The following is a 19,069-nucleotide window of genomic DNA, read 5'->3' as shown; positions in this document are numbered from 1 at the left end:
TGACCCGCCCGAATCCCCTCAGCAGAGAGACACAGCCCCCGGCTCAGCGCTGAGACTCCAGCCAGTTCACGGCCCCACACCCCGGGCTTGGAGCGGGGACCCCGGGGCACGGCGGCAAATGTCCACTGGTCACCTTGTCCCCGCCTTCCCCAAAGGGCCTGCGGCGTTCACCAGGGAGACTGTGTCCCGGGGGAGGCAAATAAGCAGACCTCGGGGAGCACGGGGCACTGGCTCTGGACGGACCCCGCTTCCCAGAGGCCCCAGACGTCCCTGTAACCAGCAGTCGGGGCTCACGGGGGCCGGGGACCCATGGAGTCCCAGCCCAGGGCCGCCTCACCCTGGGGCCAGTGGGTCCCCCCGCGGCGTGTGGCCTCCTCTCCAGCAGCAAAACAGGAGAGACTCCCACCCAGGGAGACCCCACGCCCGCACCTCCCTGAGCCTCGGCAGCCTCAAAGGGCCGTGACCAAGCCCATAAGAAGATTCTGTCTCCAGAAAATGCGAAGGAAACAAGACCCGGCGCTCGCCATCGCCTTGGCAGGGCAGTGGGCGCTCGGGCCACGGGGGGTGCGGAGCGTCACGGGGTCCTCGGGGCACAGACAGCCGTGCCCTGTCCTCGCAGCGGGGCCTGGCTGAGCCTAGGGCAGCGAGGCTGTGCCATAAAATATTTCACAGCCGTTGAAACTTACGTTCTCTGCAAATATTTAATGGTAAATTCAGCTGGAGCGCCAGGTGCAGCCGGGCAGGAGGACCCACACGGTCTCAGCCCCAGCGCGACCCGCAGAGGGCGAGGGCGGTGCCGTGGCCAGCCCGCCAGTGACGAGCATCCGTGTCTCTGGGTGGACGGGTGCCCGCAACCCGGCTGGCCAGGCATGGACACCCCCGCTGGCGGGTGGCCGTGGGGGGCGGGTGCTCACTCCCTTCCTCCCGGCCACTGGCCCAGGGAAACAGCAGGGGGCTCCAGGGACTCGGGGCTCTGAGCACAGGTGCGGGGGACCCTGTGCCTCAGGCCTGCTGTCCCTTGTGAAGGTCCCTCCGTGCAGGCCGGGACAGGGACCCCAGGGCATGGACAGCGGGACCCCAGCGGAGGTCAGCGACTGACCCAGGGCTTCCTCACATCTGTGCCTCGCACGTCCCTCTGGAACACGCGAGTGCTGGGCATTCAGGGGGCCACGTGATTGGACACGCGAGTGCTGGGCATTCAGGGGGCCACGTGATTGGATAAGGGGAATCAGGCACCAATCGTCCCCGAGAACGACCAGCACGGAAACGCTGCCTGGCACGGGTCCCCTGATGGCGGCCGCGGACGGTGCCAGGCACCTCTCCAAACTCCTGCCACGCAGTCTGGGCGCTCTAGTGCTTCCTGGGCGGCAGCCATGGGGCGGGGGGGTGGGGGGGAGGGCTGACGCAGGCACGACTCACAAAGCAAACACAGGGGGGGCAGGTCAGCTCCGGGCTCGCTCGCAGCCATAAATTCCTGCTTCCCACACCCGGACCCCGTCCTGTTACACAGCACAGTGAAGGACAAAGGCCATAAAGAGGCAGGTGTCAGCTCCGGGACCCGCATCCGGCGTCCAGCCCTCTGGGCTGCGGCCGTGCATGGAGACCGGGGCCCTCGTCCCAGCCGGGTGTGCAGGCCTCGGCTCTGACCCTCGAGACACTGACACCCTGGGCCCCGGGGGCGGGGGGTGCTCTGAGCCCCTTGTGGGGGCGAGAGGCTGCGGGTACCCCAATCCCTGGGCCAGTGTAGCCCTTCTGCCTCTGACCGGACAGGAGCCAGGGGTGGGGGGCTCCCCAGGAAGGTAAGGGGAGCCAGCGAGGGGCGCAGGAGCCCGGGCAGACAGAGCGGCAGAGTCGCCCCCGATCCGCAGTGTGCGGCCCAGCCCGCGGGCCTCTGAGAATAGACGTCGAAGCAGGAGGCCAGGGCACCACACTGGCCAGGCTGCGACTGTTTAAGAACAAACAAGCAAACAGGCAGGAAATAACACGCGTTGGCAAGGAGGTGGAGAAACCGAACCCACGAGCACTGCTGGGGGGAATCACACTGCGCAGCCGCTGTGGACACGGTGTGGAGGGTCCTCAAAGAGTGAACCAGAATCACCGTGTGAGCCAGCAGCCCACTTCTGCTGAGCGTGTCCCCCAGGGAACCGAGAGCAGGGACTCGAGTGGGTGTTTGCACACTTGTGTTCACAGCAGCTGAAACATGGAAGCGACCGCGTGTCTGCCAACGGACGAATGGATGGACGCGGTCCGTCCGCACCCTGGATGTGGCTCAGCCCTGACGGGAGGGACACTCTGACACCTGCCACACCGTGGACTGACCCGGGGCCGTGATGCTCACGTGTGACCCACTCTCGCGAGGCCCCTGGGGTCTCCAGGTTCCCAGAGACAGAGAGTGTTGGGCGCCGGGGCTGGGGGAGGGGCTGGGGTCCCTGTTTCACGGGGACGGGGTTTCCATTTGGGAAGATGGAAAGTTCTGGAGACGGAGAGTGGGGACGGCTGCACAGCAGTGTGAAGGTGCTCAGTGCCACGGGGCTGTGCACTTAGAGTCGGGGAATATGGTACTTTTTATGTTGTGTGTATTTTATAATAACAGAAAAAATAAAATTTTTGAAAGAAGATAAAAATGATATTTAGTAATGAATAAATGAATGTAGGAGAGAGGAGCCAGTCCCCGGCTGTGGCCCCGGGCAGGGGTCCGGAGCAGAGGAAGCTCTGTGGAGTAGGGGGCTCTGGGTGGGTCGGCACCCGTGGATGGGGCAACCCCGCATTCCCCAAGGTCAGAACCCCCGAGCAGGGGCGAGGGAGCCACGAGCACATGTCCCTTCCTCTGCTCTCCTGATGACAGGGACAGCTGTCTGCACATCAGAACCTCTTTACACCCTAACAAGTGTCATGGGCCCCACACAGCTTTGGTTTATGTGGTGACATCTATCGATATTGGCCACGTTGGGTATTAAAACTGAGAAATTCTTAGAATGTGAGTTATTTCAGTTAAAAATAACACAAACATGTCGTGCTGACATATATAACAGTTTTATAAAATACAACTTGTTGGGGAGCCTGGGGGCTCAGTCGGTTGAGCATCTGACTTCGGCTCAGGTCACGATCTCACGGTTCACGGGTTTGAGCCCCGCGTCGGGCTCTGAGTGGCAGCTTGAGCCTGGAGGCTGTTTTGGATTCTGTGTCTCCCTCTCTGTCTGCTCCTCCCCTGAGCACACACGCATACACACACACACACACACACACACACACATACACACACACTCTCTCTCTCTCTCTCTCACTCAAAAATAAACATTAAAAAGTAAAATCAAATACAACTTTTTTCCAACACAAAAGTTCAGTGAGAAGAGAGGCGTTTCTGCAGATTGAGAGGCGGCTGCACCTCTTCGCTGGGTCCACGTCCGTGTGCAGGGACACGTCGCCTGGATGGAAGTGGCCGGAGAAAACCAGCTTCACACGGAAGCTGGAAAAGGAAGGGGCGCGTCCATCACCTTCTCGGAGAACGTGGACCTTCTCCTCTGGGACGAGAGCAAACCCCACCCGGGGGCAGAAGGCTACCCCACGCCAGCCCCCCTTCCCCGTGGGCCGCAGCAGAGCCCTCCCGCCCCCCAGTCCGTCCTGCTCTGAGCTCCGAACGGCCCCCACGGTCCCCAGGGGGCCGCAGATCCTCCCCTGCGGAGGGTCTGGTCTCAGCGGGGACCCCGCGCTCCCTCCTTCAGGCTGGGTCCGGCCTTGACGCCGGGAAGCCGCCTCCAGCCCCCTAACTTGAAAGCTCAGGTTTACCGTGGCAATAACGACGGTCCCGTCCGCTCTCTTCCTTGAAGCCACAGGGTCCCTGGTTCATTCCGGGAGAAGGGCTGCCAGGGTCCCAGGTCTGAACACCCACAGCCCAGTGGCCACGGGGCCGGGTCGGCTCGCACCGCGGTTGCCTCCGGAGAGCGCTTCCTGGGGCGGCCGCCGTCCTCACCTGGGGGGGTGGGGGGCTGAGACTGGATGAAGTGAGATGAGAGCGTTTGCTGCCAGGTCCCCGGGTGGGGGGGGTGGGGGGTGGGGGTGGGACGGGACCCGTCACGCCGGATCCTTGCAAAGGAGCCCGCGGCTTCCCCGGGCGGCTCGCGTACCCTCTGCGCACTCGCGAGCCCCTGAGCAAGGCTGACCCCTTGCAGCCTGGCCCTGCAGAGTCCGGAGCCCACGGCCCCCCGCAAAGGGCCTTGAGGGTCCCAAGAGAATCGTGGGCCACGCTGGGGTGTGGCTGAGACAATTCACCGTCTGAGAGTGGTATTAAAATCACCCCACAAACACTGATGCCTGGCGGGGTGGGGGGTTCTGTCTGCAGGAGGTGAACACACACCAGCTCCCCGCCCAGCGCCCCCTCCCACCTAAAATGACAGCGGTCCATCCGCCTCAGCAGACCTTCACCTTCCTCAATTCAAGACGAGGCCAAGCCACAGAAAAGGGGAGCCACAGGCTCCCGGCCCCAGCCCAGGGCCAGGCGGTAGCCACGGGGCCTCTGCACGGGCCCACCTTTTCTGGGCCCCCGTACCCCATGCCCCATGGCCGGGGGTGTGGCTCTGCGTCCGCAGCCCCCAGGGCCAGGGCTCAGGCAGCTCAGGCCACCAGCTCCATCAAAGGGCAAACAAAGGTGCCGGTTCCTAGGAAGGGCCGACAGCTGGGGGCCGGGCTGGGGAGGAGCTCCCGTTAGGGCCCCTGGTCTGCGCTGCGGCCCCACCCGCGGCCCCAGTTTACGACCAGGTCCTGTTGTGGGCTCGCGTCCAGCACCGCCCTTTCTGTGTCCAGCATCTTCCGGGAACCGGCCTGGGGTCGCGGGAGCCAGGAGGCCCCGGAGGAGCCAAGCGCGCTTCTCACTTCATAGACTCGAGCAGCGTCGCGGGGGGCTCGGTGCTCACGTGGCACGGCCTCGCCAGCGTCCAGGCCGCGCCCGGGCCCAGGCTGATGTGCCTGTGGACAGAGAGGGCTGGGGCTCAGGCCTGCACATCCGACACTCACACACTGTGGGGGGGCGCATGAGGCAAGGCTCAGGAGGGCTGGGGGTCACCCCGGAGGGCTCTGGCCTCAGGGGCATTGGGTTGGGGGCTTCAGGGAGAGACCAGGCTAGGGCTACAGGTTAGGGTTTGGGGCCCAGGGCCAAGGGGTCAGGCTGGGGTTGGGGGGGAGTTAGGGCACCAGTAGGCTGGGTGAGTCACGGGGCGTAAAGGTGAGGAACCGCATCGAGAGCACCGTGTCAGCCCCCAGACAGGGCAGGACACGGTGCCCGGGCACGGCCCCCCTTGTCCCTGCGTCTGCCCCTCGGCAGGAGAACGCCGGCCACACAGCCCACCACTGCCTTCGCTCAGCACCCGGCGGCCCCCGCGGCCCTGCCCCGGCCGAAGGTGAGCCCTGAGCGGGAGAGGCCGGGGGAGCCTCCAGGCTGCCCCCTGCTGGAGCCCATCTCTCCAGCAACAGGTCAGGTCCCAGAAGTCATTTCCTCCCGTCCAGCATGGGCTGGGGGAGGGGGACAGTGTCCATGCTCACCACCCCCCAGACCCCTGCAGCAGCTGGACTGGACAGTTTGGGGGACGCCAAAAAGCTGGGCTAGCGGGGAGCGGGGAGGAGGAGGAGGGAGGGGGAGAGGGCAGGGGAGGGGGGAGGCGGGGAGGGGAGGGGAGGGCAGGGGGAGGAAGGAGGAGGTGGGCCCAGGGGTCCAGGGCTGGGGGTGCATGTTTCTGGGGTGTCTGAAGCCACAGATCCTCAGTGGCCTCTTCAGAGCCAGCCTGCTCTTTGCTCTGGGGCCTTCTAACCTCAGCAGGCACTACATACAGCTGGTGCTCAATAAAAGCTCACAGACGCTGATGGCCAGGGATGACCCCTGCGCCCCTGTGTGGGCTGCCCCCATCTAAGGCCTGTGTCAGCGAGGGGTGTTGGGGGCCGCAGGGCCAGCTGCCAGGGGAGAAGGGCGGCCTAAGGGCAGAAATCCCCACAGGCACAGGCAGGGCCTTCGGCTGGGGGGCCGGACCTGGGAGGAGGCGGCTAAGTCCCTGGCCGTGGGGGGGGGTCACATTGCCCAATGGGGGGCTGCGGTGGAGAGGTCTGCCCATGAGGAAACAGGCTGTGACTTTGAGGGCCCCCAGCCCAGAAGGGGCACGTTGGAGGTGGGTGCGTGGCTGGCTGGGGTTTGGGGGCCTCGGGCCGGGCACTGTCCTCGGCTGCCGCCTGAGGAAGGATGGGCTCGTCCCTGTCCACGGGTGAGTCAGGAAACAGACGGTCACCCCCCCGGAGGCAGAGCTGGACACGCTTCCCAGACCAGGCATGTCCTGCTGCCAGTGCTCCAAGGAGTGGGGGTGCAGGGGGTCCCATCCTGAGCAGCCTTGTGGGGAGGCTCCTCTCCCTGGGGCTGGGGGCGGCGAGGGGGAGGCAGGCTCCGGGGTCTGGGGCCCGCCGCACTGGCCTGACGCGCCCACCAAGACCGCTGACCTCACCCTCGGCTCCAAGGGCACAGAGACTGGGCACCGGGGTGCTTCTGCGGTGGTGGGAGGCACCTCAGAATTTGGGGTCTGTGCATAGTGCCCTGGAGAGGGCTGGCTGGGGAGGCAGAGGGCAGCTCCACCCCCGGCCGAGCCCACCCCCTGATGCCCCCAGGCCAGCGACCATGCAGAGTCCTGGGCCAGGCCCCAGACCCCACCTCAGGCCAAGGGGCAGGTCTGCGGGGTCTCAGCAGGCACACGGGGAGCCCCACGCTCTCTCTCACGGGGGCCCCTGGACGGTGCACGTGGGGGGCGGCCGGTGCTGGTGGACGTGTCCTAAGGGTCCTGGTCAGATCTGGGGGTGGCGCCACAGCCCCAGGGAGCTGGGGGAGGGGGGCAGCCGCGGGGGGGGAGGGGAGGGGCGTGTCAAGGCAGCTGGAGGCCTCTCAACTTCACAGAAAGATGCTGGGGAAGACCCCACCCATGGGTCCTTGGTGAGCAGGGTCCCCAAGGGGCGGGAGCCAAGGGGACCTTCCCTTTGACCTTCAGGCAGCTGCTCCTACCTCCCCACACGGGTCACGCGATGTGCCAATCACTGGGGTCCTCCTGGACAGCAGGGGTGGGAAGCTGGTCTCCGGAGTCTGGGCTCTTGCACATTCACAGGAAAGAAGGCTCAGCACAGCCATGGAGAACGTGGGGACCGCGGAATCCCTCAGGTCAGGGCACCAAGGGCCTCCTCCCCATTGGAGCCGCGCAGGCTCCCCCAGGCCCGGGCGGGGTCCCAGGAGCCTGTGTTCCCGCCCTCCCAGTGCACCGTGCTGTCTGCCCAGCCAGGCTGTGCTCTGGGTGCTAGGGGTGCCTACGGCCTCCTGTGCAAGGACCTTGCCCCGTGGGACTGAGTCCTGGGCAGGGCTGCAGCCCCCCACCCTTCACCTGAGCAGAGCCAGCTCTGGAAGGTTCCAGAGGGGGCATGTCACACCAGGACGCCGATGTTCACCACCAGGTGGCGCCCGGTTCCCACACTCTTCCTGGGGGGCGTGGGCGCGTGCACAGGGCCCTGTCTGCATGCGTGTGCGTGTGTGTGTGCGCACGCATTTGAGCGTGTGTGTGTGACCATGTGAGGGAGCGGGCGTGTGGGACCACACATGTGTGAGCGAGTGTGTGCACACTGGGACCAGAGTGTGGGCAAGGGGTGTGCAAGTGCCCGGGCACTTGGACACAAGAGCCTGAGCGTGAGTGAGTGTGGCCTCGCCCACTCCAGGTGCCCTGCAGTCGGGGACCCTGCCCCTTGGGGGTCAGCCGGGCGAGCAGCCTCGCTGGCCCAGGAACCACGGACGGAGAACATCCCGCAGCCTTTGTGCCCTGGGGGGCGTCCCCCACGGCTCCAGTGGCCTCAGCCCCGGGCGCCCCCCAACACCAACTGGGACAGTCAGGTCTGCAGCCTGAATGCAGGGTGGGCCTCCCATTTCTGTGCCTGGTGCATTCGGGGACATCGGTCCCTCTGCTCCCACAGTGTGGCCACGAAGCAACAGTCACTCGCTCCGGGGGGACCTCTTTGATCTAAGCGTCCCACTCCGTGGGGACTCTGTCCCCAGCTGGCCAGTGATCCCCTGCTCTGTCCTGGGCCCTCCCTGCCTGGCCTAACCCCACAGACGGCTGCCCACCTCTGACCACCTGGGAGCTCGGCCCCAGTGCTCGAGGAAGTGCCCCAGATCCGACCTGGCGGGCACAACAGGCCAGTCTGTGTCTCTCATCAAGAGGGGGCCTTGGCCCCACTCAGCATACACCCCAGTGGACCGTCAGGCCCTTTCGTGACCCAGCCACTTGGGTCATGTGACCTACCTGGTCTGGGCCCCTCTGAGGGAAGCCAGGGGCCGGGACGTGTGACCACTAAGACCTAAGGCCAGTGAGGCTTGAGAAGTGGCCAGAATTACCCCTCAGCTCTGCGGGTGGGAAGAGAGGGGACCCGCCTGCACGGGCCCCCCCAGCAGTGAGGCTGAGCAACCGCAGTGCCTCCTGCCCCTGAAGAGAGCCTGTCTTTCCCGGGCGTGGCCACGGCCACGGGTAGATGGAGAGATGCCCATGTCCCCATTTTCCTGGAGAAAGAGGCCGTGGCCAGGGAGTGCAGCCAGCCGGGGGGGCACCCCCAGGAGGTGCCAGGGCCCCACGAAGCCAGAGCCCCAGAGCTGGACCTGGGACCGGGGTCGGTGACGGGGCACCAGCTGCAACAGGGGGCGGGACGTCCACCTGTGGCCACGTGGACGGATCTCGAGGAAGCGGATGTGGCCTTTGACCGGCAGATCACAGAGCTGGCCAGGTGGGAACGTCAACAAAAGCTCTCAAGGGGAAGTTCGTGGGGACCTGCCGGCCCAGCACCCCTGCACGGGGTCAGCGGCGTGGGGGTGGGGCTCGGTGGGGGGGCCCGGACTCCAGCCACAGACCCTCGGGGAGTGGAGCCCGGCACAGGGCAGGGAGCGCAGACTGCCACCGTTAGTGGTCATCACCGCCCCGTCCTGTAGGCAGTGAGTGCCCCACTGAGGCCGTGGGCCCGGGCCCGGGCGCGCCCCATGCATCTGGATGATACCCAGGGGGCGGTGGGGGAGGGGGAGACTCGTACCCTGGGGTGGCCCCGTGGGAGGGCTGCCTGTGTGCAGCAGGCTCAGACGCCTGAGGGACAGAGGTCTGGCTCAGGGGCTTCCACGGCTCAGACCCCTCCTGGGCAGGGCAGGGGCCTTCGGGTCCCGCAGCAACAGCCCACGCGGCCCCGGGACACGGGCTTCCCCTTCTGCAACAACAGCCCCCAGACGAGCACAGAGGCCTTGGGAAGCCCGCCTGCCCCACCCGCCCCCGTGAGATGGAAAGGACACAGCACGGAGCCCCCAGGGAAGACCCTGGACACAGAAATGTACGTCTGGTGTTGGATCGCGCCTCCCAAACCCCTGGGGTGAAGTCCTCAGCCCCACGACCTCACAAGGAAACCCGATTTGGAAACAGGGTCCTTGCAGGTGTTGAGTGAAGGCGAGGTCATGAGAGGTGGTCAGGACAGTGTCCTAGTGAAAAGGGGGGAAATCTGAGTCGCAGGGAGAGGCCGTGTGAGGACCGTGGGGCCCCAGAGAAGCGGGACCCGCCAGCCGCAGGGGGAGGGGACGAACAGACCCTCCCTCAGGGCCGTCCTGGGAGAGCGACGCGGCGCCCCGAGGGGCAGGTGCTCCCAAGGTTCACGGCTTGGACACAGGGACTCTGGGGGGTGGGCTATCTTCTCGCTACTTTCCTGCATTTTTCCACATTTTACTTAGTGACTATGTACCACGGTATGATTTTTTTAAGTTCCATCTCGTCCAGCAAAGGGAGTGACAGAGACTGAGGCCGAAAGGTGGATCCAGTAGTCAGTCAGCACACCGGACCCCGGGCAGCGAGGGCCACCATCCCAGAAGACAAGCTTCCCGGGTCACCGTGGGGAGGGGGCCAGGGGAGCCGGGCCGTGGCCCCGGGAGAGCCGGGGAGCCACGGGGTCGGGAGGGCAGGGCTGCACACGGTGAGCCTCCGGGCCCCGGGCAGGGCGTGCAGGTGAGGTAAGGGCCTCTTGGGGGCGGGCCGGGGCACAGTCGGCGGGGGCGGCGTCAGCACCCCCCAGCCACGCTAGAAAACTGCACGATGGTGACCCCAGGGGAGAGCCCTCTGCCGGGCCCCGCTGGCGCTGAGCGACTCCGGTCCCGGCTGGCAGTTCTTGGCAGTGAGTCCCGAGAGCACCAAAGTGCTTCCACGCCGGAGATTTGTGGGAACACAGTGTGGCCCCCACACAGTGAGATGCGCGCCAGCTCCCCGGACAGCCAGTCAAGGGGCAGCAGGAACAGCCCCCCGCCCCCACGAACGGGAGAAAACCCAGTCAAGCGAGGCTGGCGAGACGGCAGCACAGGGGTGAGGATGGGCAGGCGCGGATGCCCACGCGCTTACGGGAGCTGAACCCCGAGCGTTCACAGAGGCACCATGGGGGCCGAAGCGGGTCCTCGGGATGGGGTCAGAGAAGATGAGGCTGCGGTCCGGAGAGGAAGCACTTCTCGGACGAGAAGCCGGAAGGTCAGAGACGGTCCACTCACTCGGAAGCAGCAAGAGGAAAACCAGCAAAGAAGCCAGAGCGGGAAGGTGTGTGTAGAGAGGGGCACGCGGCCCAGCGGCCGGCTGCACCGTCGGAGCCACCAAGGGACAGACACAAAGGGAAAGAAACTGACATCCCGGGGAAATGTCCCCAGAACAAAGGCAACAGGGAGGCGCTGGCGGACTCGGCCGCTGGTGACAGAGGTGAGGACGGGCGCGGGGCTTCCGTGTAGTATTTCAATCTCTTTCAGACACTGACCACGAGGACGGGCGTGGCACGCGGGCAGACGGGGCTGCTAGCACGTAACACAAGGGCTCCTGAGAAAGTGCTCAGTCAGCCCGACGGAAGGCAAAGAGCAGAAGAGACAGAGAAAGGGAGCCCAAGGCAGGAGGGGCTGGAGCCCCAGAGTCCCGATGGCTGCGTTCGGCACAGGCGCCGGGAGCGCCGGCTCTCGGGCCGCACAAACTCGCGGCTCGCCCCGTAAGCTGCCTGAGGAAACCCACTGTCAGCATCAAGGCACACGTGAGTCTTCAAGGCAGAAGCATAAAAAAGATGTGCAAACGCACTGCAAAAAAGGCCAAGTGACGATATGAACAGCAAAGTAGACTTCATAGCGACGACTATTAGCAGAGATGAAGAAAGTCATTTCATAACGATAAAATCTGACTTCCTGGCAACAGCACAATCCATAGATGAAAAATCGGTAAACGGGACATCGTCCAGGTTAAAAACATCTGCTCTTTGGGGGACGCCTGGGGGGCTCAGTCGGTTAAGCGTCCGACTTCGGCTCAGGTCATGGTCTCACAGTTCGTGGGTTCGAGCCCCGCGTCGGGCTCTGTGCTGACAGCTCAGAGCCCGGGGCTGCTTCGGACTCTGTGTCTCCCTCTCTCTCTGACCCTCCCCCATTCATGCTCTGTCTCTGTCTCTTTGTCTCAAAAATAAATAAATAAAAAACAAACAAACAAAAAGAACATCTGCTCTTTGAGAAACACGACAGGGCAACAACGGCAACCCACACACTGGAAGGGATCTCTCGGCAAACCCTGCGTCTGGTGAAGAAGGACTTGTGTGCAGAATAGATCAAGAAGTGTCAGAACTGAATCATAACCAAATAATCTGATTTTAAAATGTGCAGAAGACATGAATAGACACTTTACCAAAGGAGATACATGGAGGGTGGGGGCGCCTGAGTGGTTCAGTCGTTTGAGCACGTGACTCAGCTCAGGTCGTGATCTTGAGAGGCAGGAGTCTGAGCCCCGCTTGGGATTCGCTCTCCGTCTCTCTCCCTGCTCCCCCCTGCTTCCCTCTCAAAATAATAAATAAGCTTTAAAAACAAAAGATGCCGCTACGCACCTGTTACAATGGCCACGGTGCTCGCGCCAGTGCTGGGCAGACAGAGGGTGTGGGGGTGCAAAACGGTGGGGACACTCCGGGGGGCAGGTTGCCAGGTCCATAAAAAAGTCAGAAAGGCACCAGCCATGTGCTCCAGTCACGCCACGCGTGGGCGTCTGCCCAAGAGAAAGGGGAGCGTGTGCCCACGTGATTTGTGTGCACACGGTCCCAGCAGCGCCAGTCTGGAAGCATCCCAGCGGCTGGCGCCCCTCGGCCACGAAACGGAACAAAGTATTGATCAGGCAACAACGAGGATGAATCTCAAACAATTTCGCGCAAAATGCTGAACACAATCGGCCACGCGGAAGAATCCACGTGGCATTTTTCTATTGACATAAAATCTAAAAACTGCGCCGGAGTCTGCAGCGTGTGTGCTGGGTCTGTGTGCCCGTGCGGGTGGGTCTCCCAAGCACACGACGCCTCCCGGGGCGCCTGCTGTCCCTGTGGCGGTGACGGGCATGTGATTGGGTCAAAGCCCATTCACCCATACTCTTCAAATCCACGCGGGTTTTCTGTGGGCCAGTTACACCGGACAGAGCTGCTGAAACAGCCTCACCGAGGCCACGCGTCCACCCTCTGGGGGAGGACGGACTGTCCTGTGCCTTCGCCTCCTCCAGAAAGCGCCCCTGGACTCTGAGGGGCAGGCGCCGCTGCAGCGGGGCCGGGAGTGGGCACGCGGGGGTGTCTGGTGTCCTCGTCCCCTCCTCCGCCTCGCGTCCCCCTGAAACTCTGCAGAGGGAGGACAAGGCGCCCCCACCTGTCCCCGAAGGTGACTCGGCCACGCCGTCCCTGTCCCCTCCACCTGTGCTCAGGTCAGGGGCAGGCTAGGGTCAGAGGGACCTCCGTGTGCCTCAACCCAGCGCAGCGCACTTAGCCCAGCCACGGGGCTGCCTTCGCAGGAGGGGACAGCGGATTTGGCGGCTCCCAAGGCCAGTCTCAGCCCCCTGCCCCCTGAGGTTGGGGGGTCTGGAGCCTCAGACCCCCAGGGACCTACCCTGCCACGCAGGCTTTCTCGGGGCCTTGGCCCTTTAGTCCGGTGTGTTCTGGGGCCTTCTGGGGGCCAGGCCAGCAGCGGCTGCCGGCTGCGAGTACTCGCTGAGCAAGTAGGGAGCACCTGAGGCTCCCCTGGGCCGGCCCTGGGACGTCCCACTCCTGGGACGGAGTGGCCCTGGACACCCACCTGGGCCCGTATGGCGTGCTTGTGTCCTCCTTGACCAGCCACGTAGAACTGGCCATTGTGGGCCAGGGGAGCACTGGTCTTGCTCCCTGACCATTGCAGGCCACACCCAGGCAGTGCCAGGCCCCCCAGACCCGGCCCTGCCCCCCCTCGCCTGCAGCCTCTCCCCTCTGTGCAGGGCCCCTGCTTTCCCCCACTCCTGCTCCTCGTTTATCCATTTCTTCCAGCTCACTCCAGAGCCAGGACACTCTCTGGCGTGGCCTCTCCCTACCTTGGCCCCAGCTCCTGGCCTTGAGGGTCTGTCTCTGCCCCTCTTTTAGCCCACCTCCTCCAGGAAGCCTTCCTGGGCTGCTCAGGGCCTTCGCAGCTCAGAGGTGCGTCTGCGCTCAGAGACCACCTGACTCATGGCCTGGAAGGACCCTCCCCCGGCCTGATTACTTCCCACACCATCTCTATGAACCCCCTGTTTGTGACTCCCCCCAAATTCATACATTGAAGCTCTTACCCGAAGGGAATGGAATTGGGAAGTGGGGACCTTGGGAGGTGACGGGGTCCTGAGGGTGGGGCCCCCACGACGGGATCCGTGCCCCTGTGAGAAGATCTCCCCGTGTAAGCACGCAGCAAGAAGGCGCCAGCCGCAGCCGGAAGAGCCGTCACCACAACGTGGCCCCACGTGACGGAGAGAAGCAAATGTGTGCTGTGGACACGCTGCCCCGTCTGGGTGCGGCTGGAATTGGACACCCCCCAACGTGACCCCCTAACCCTAATGTGCTCGTCACCGCCAGGCTCGGCGGGGGGGGGGGGGGTTAGGTACCCTGCCCTGGTGGCCTCCACCCCCTGGCCCCCGGCGGAGAGCAAACACTTGAGAACCCACCACCTCCACACTTGGACGGCCAGATAACCCCCCGCTTGGCTTGCGGTGTGCCTGCCACCCGGGCTCAAACCCCAAATCCTGCCCGAACAACCTTATCTGTTTGCTTTTCACCCAACATCCGCTGGCAATCAGGGCCCCAGCACGGAGGTGCGGGAGGCACTCAGCCAAGGCAAGGGGGCCACTGGGGGCCAGCCAGGGGCCTGGGGGCACATCACTGTAGCCGCTCCCAGGGGGCCCTCAGCTAAGGGGACAGCGGATTCTGGACCCTCGACCTGGAGCTGGGGGAACAAGCCAGTGAGCTACCGTGGGAAGCAGCACAGGGTCCTTTGATAGAGGGGAGGGGGTGCCGGTTGGTGCCCTGACCCCGGGTGGGTAGTAGCTCCCACCCCAAATCCAGGTCCAGGGGCAGCCAGGGGTTAAAAGTGCAGCTGGAGCAGGGTCAGGTGTGGGGCGCGGGGGGAGCCTGCAGGGTGGCCCTGGGGCCCCGTGCCTGTGGCGCGGGCTCACAGGCTCTGTTCTTGCGCCCAGCGGGGCTGACCCCAGCAGCCAGCGGGCAGCAAGAGCCAGCCCAGGAGGGGGCAGAAGGCCGGGAGAGCAGGGCAGGCTGGGTTGTGGCGAGGGTACCTGGAGTAAGAGCCCTGCAGCTCCAGGGTTGGGGGTCCTGAGGAAGAGGGGCTGCGGATCGCGGGAGGCGGGGATCAAGAATGACACTTGGGGGTGGAGACCGAGAGAAGGAAGGGCACCTGCTGGGCCCCCAGCTGCGCACGGATCTTGGGGCAAAGGTGGGGCCGGGGTGACTCTCGCCACAGGCCAGAGGTCCCTCCTCTGCCGGGTCCCCTCCCAGGCCCCTCCAGGCCCCAGATCTCCTGGTCTGCACAACGTCCCCAGTTGCCAGGCGCCCAGGGGCTGAGCCCAGCCCCACGGGGAGCAGCAGGAGAGGCCATGCCCCCAGCTCCTCAGGCCTGCCCTTGATGCCAGGGGTCCAGGGCGCCCGCTTAGCACCCAGCAATGGCACGCCTTGTGGGCCACACACGCCACAGCCTCCCTGGCTGCTGCCGGGCCCACCTCCCCGAGAGGTCTCGGCCGCTGGCCAGGCCCGGGACGCAGCTGCCACTAAGGCAAATCCTGGCTCCCGTATGGAAATCTTTCCCCAGAGCCATGGTTTTCAGTACTTTGATCTGACAGTAGTCACTGGGACCGAGCCTTGAGCTTGGGGCGAAGCCTGACCTGCGCCCCTGAGGAATGTCACACCTGGGAGGCGGGGCCCAGAGGGGCTGGCTGACCACTTTCACCTCCAGAAACTTGAGTCCAGCAAACCCAGGCTCTTGGGGGCCCTGAGCCTGTTCAGGAGGTTTCTGGAAGCACTTGCCAGCGGTGAATGCCAATGTCCTCAAGCAGGCCTCAGTCCCAAGTGAAGGTCAGGTCAAGGCCCCAGGAGAGCCACTACCGGGGGGCCAGCACCCACCCTCCCGAGTGGGTGATGGAGGGCCCCTTGGCGGAGACACTGGGCCCTGGGCCAGACGGTGCTGCTCAGGGCCCCGCCAGGCAGACAGAGCGTGAGGGCAGGGGTCTGAGCTGGAGCGAGAGGCCGAACAATCACCCGCTTGTCCAGCCCATGGGTTCCGCTTCCCAGGGCTGGCCAGCAGGCCGTGCCTTTATCGCCCGCGCGGCCGGGAACAATGGCAGCACACACTCTTATCTCCGACTGTTTGCTCAGCACATTCAAGGCTCCCGGGTCAGCAAAGAGAAGCACCATTCTCCTGATTTCCTGCCACACCGGTGTATAGAAAGGGACGTGGGACCCACGGCCCCAGGCGTGAGCCGTCCACTAACTGTGCACACAAGGCCTGAACAGCCCGGAGGTGACAGATCCTGGGACGTTCAGCTTTTTCCAGGAAACCCAACCCGAACCTCGCACATCCGCACGTGCACAGGCTTCTTAGTCCCGGCCCCTGGGCAGCCCCGTGGCAGTGCTGGTGACCCACACTCTTCTGGGCCATCCTAGAGCCCTTCAAGCTGCCGGGGGTATCACTGGGGACCCCAGCGTAGGGGCCCCTTGCCTGCCACAAGCCCTGGCGCTTCCCCCAGGCCCTGCAAGTCTGTGATCCAGGAGTGTGCGTGTGACCAGTTCCCTCTCTGGCTCCACCCCTTGCTGTACCCCTGGCACATCCTGAGGCCTGGGCACCTTCCAGGCCCTGGGGCACAGGGAGAACAGGTGGGGGCAAGGCACGGTTGGGAGACAGGACAGCACCCAACCTGCAGGGAACTGAGCAGAGAAGTGGGGAGGGGCCATCAGCAGGGAGGCAGGGAGCAGCCCGTGCCAAGGCCCTGTGGTTGGGTGCCTGCTGGGAGGGGGAGCAGGCAGCCTCGTGGCTGGGTGGGAAATCCACTGATGGGTGGGCAATGCAGCTGGGGGCCTCGTAAGGGTCCAGGCAGAATTCAGGCAGAGAACAAGGCCTGGGGCTCAATTCCACTGGCAGCTGTGGCCCCAGGGGACCTCAGGGGGTGGCTTTAACCGGTGGAGAGAGCCCCAGGCAGCCCAGGTACTTAGCCCAGCAGGATTCTGGGCCTCTCTCCTTATCCTGCCTGTCCCAAGGTCTGCTAAGTCACCTCCCCACTGCCCCCCGTCTAGGCACCCTTACCCACCGAGCACCCTGGCCAGGGCTGAGGTTCTAGGAGGGCCCATTCACCTGTCCCTATGGGACCTCAGGCCCCACCCAAGAGCCCACCACCTCTACCTTCAGAGCTTTGTGAGATCCCAGTGAGGGTGTGAGCTCTCCGAGGGCAGGGAGAAGCCCCACAGTGGCCCCGTGGCAGAGCCTGGACAGTCCTCACCCCTTGTGCCCAGGCTTCTGGCCACAGTGACCCCAGCAGGGGTGGTTCTGGGCAGGAGGGCATCTTGGAACCCCTCCTTATCCTCCTCTGCTTCTGAGTTAAAGGAAAAAGCAGGTGTGGGAGTGCCACTAGCACACCCAGGGGCCTGCTGCCCACCTGGCCAGGCCCAGGGGCCCGAGGCCGGCCGCCCGCTGGATGCAGTTAAAACAATTTTGTGTTAAGGGGCGCCCGGGTGGCTCAGTCGGCTCAGGTCATGATCTCACAGTTCGTGAGTTCGAGCCCCGCGTCGGGCTCTGCGCTGACAGCTCGGAGCCCAGAGCTGCTTCCGATTCTGTGTCTCCCTCTCTCTCTGCCCCTCCCCTGCTCACACTTTGTCTCTCAAACATAAACACTAAAAATTTTCTTAAAAACAATTTTATATTAAAACTATAGTTCAAGGTAAACGCAGGTTGTCTGTGAGGCAGGGTGCAGCCCCATGTGGGGAGCCCAGAGTTCCTGCACCCAAATTCCTGTGGGGCCAGAACTAATCTCAGGAAAGGAGAAGCCCCCGTACCAGGGCCCCAGACTCCTTCCTACATGGGGTCCACACAGGCTCCCACTTAGGGCCAGGCCGCCCTAGAGAATCATCAGACCCATACCTGCTCCCCGACTGCTGGAGGACCCCACAGAGGATCCAAATCACACACACGTCCTGACACAACCTGACCATGACCTTGACCATGACCTTGACCTCTGCCCTGATCATGATCCTCATCCTGGGCCTAACCCTGACCCGTCTCTTGGTGCTGGCCTGAGTCCTGCCTACTCCCTATCCCCTGAGCCACTGCCACCCCTCCAGCCACACCCTTCTCCCAGGAGGCGGTGGGCACAGCCCCTGCTCCTCTGCCTGGGAGGCTGGCACCCAGCCTCCACGGAGATGCCCTCCCAGATGGGCAGCCCCCTGTGGCCACTTCAGCTCAGAGCTGCGGGGGTCAGAAAAGAGTAACAGGGGCCCTTCTGGGCACAGCAGGACCACCCTGGTGCTGCCCCTCCCAGGGGCTGGCGGGGAAGGGTCCCCAGGGAGGAGGTGCCCGGCGGGGGTCCCTGTACTTTGGGGGTGGTATTGGCGCCAGGGAGGTGTCCCAAGGCCTGCCGCGGTCAGTGACTGCCCCACCCCTGGGGTCCCACCCCAAAATGCTTCCTTCCACTGGGTGGTCTTTCCTCCCAGGCAGAGGCGGGGCTGGGTGTGCTGGCACCTCTAGGTAGAGGATGGAGTCCTCCCCAGGGGCCACCTGAGCACTTTGGGCTCCCCGGCCAGGGACAAGGGGGTGCCCAGGGTGCCCCCGCATGCCTCCCTACGGTGTGGCTGATGGTGTCCCTGCCACCTCGGCCGGGAGCAAACGCGGGGTGTGTCTGCAAGGCTCTGGAGGGCCCGTGCGGGCCCCTGCCCGGAGGCCAACGATACCGGGGCTACCGCCCACCAAAGAGCTTTCCGAAAGCCAAGTCCTGATAAAGCAGCGCCCAAGATCCTGTCCGGCCACCCCTGCGCCCAGTGGGTGAGGCAGAGGTGGAGCCTGGAGCCGCTATATAAGGCATCCAAGACGCCTTATATCCAGGCGCACAGGTGCAGCGAGCCTGCCCAGTGAGGGGCCGGCTCCAGCGGTGACCTCTCTTCTCGCGTCATGCTGGGGCCTCGGCTGCTGCTGCTCCTGTCCTGGGGGGGCGCCCTGTGCAGTGCTGGTGAGTGGGGGCCCGCAGGCCATGCCACAGGGGCGGACAGATGCCTACTGCGCCGGCGTCAGGCTGGCCACAAGGACGCTGATGGAGGGGAGGCCCCTCCCTGCTCCGTCGCTGTCCCACACTCGCCGAGGCCCCGGCCTCCCCAGGGAGCAGAGGACGGACATACAGTCTCTTCAACAACAGTGGGGGCAGCGGGAGGCAGGCACACTGGGCAGAACGGTGCTGCCTGGGGCTCTGCTGTCCACACTGGGCCCCGGGACCAGAGGGCTGTAGGGTGTAGGGAGCAGGGCAGGGGCCTCGTGGGAGCTGGAGCCAAAGGACTCAGGTGGAGAGCCCCGCTCCATGGATCCTATGAACAGAAGAGCCACAAAGTGGGCTCCGGGCCTCAGTTTCCCCATCTATAAAAGTGGAGGAAACCTCTCCCCCTTCGTGTGGCTACCGTGAGGATTAAAGGAGGGCGTTGGAAGGGGGCACATGTCAGGGCCCAGGGCCACCACCATTGTTGCAGAGGC

General features: G+C 64.5%; 1 long non-coding RNA gene across 1 annotated transcript; it reads right to left on the bottom strand.

Moving 5' to 3' along the window:
- Positions 1–3,269: 3,269 nt before the first annotated feature.
- Positions 3,270–8,457, bottom strand: LOC120226853. Its single transcript, XR_005527106.1, has 3 exons — positions 7,028–8,457; positions 3,787–4,962; positions 3,270–3,466 (listed from the first exon to the last, which is right to left on the bottom strand). It is a non-coding gene; the product is annotated as an uncharacterized LOC120226853 (long non-coding RNA).
- Positions 8,458–19,069: the final 10,612 nt, after the last annotated feature.

This window comes from Hyaena hyaena, unplaced genomic scaffold (genome assembly GCF_003009895.1).
Source record: "Hyaena hyaena isolate Hyena2069 unplaced genomic scaffold, ASM300989v1 scaffold_1862, whole genome shotgun sequence".
In the NCBI taxonomy this organism is placed as follows: Eukaryota; Metazoa; Chordata; class Mammalia; order Carnivora; family Hyaenidae; genus Hyaena; species Hyaena hyaena.
Note: the sequence above shows the minus strand (reverse complement) of the source record. Positions and strands in the feature narration are given on the sequence as shown.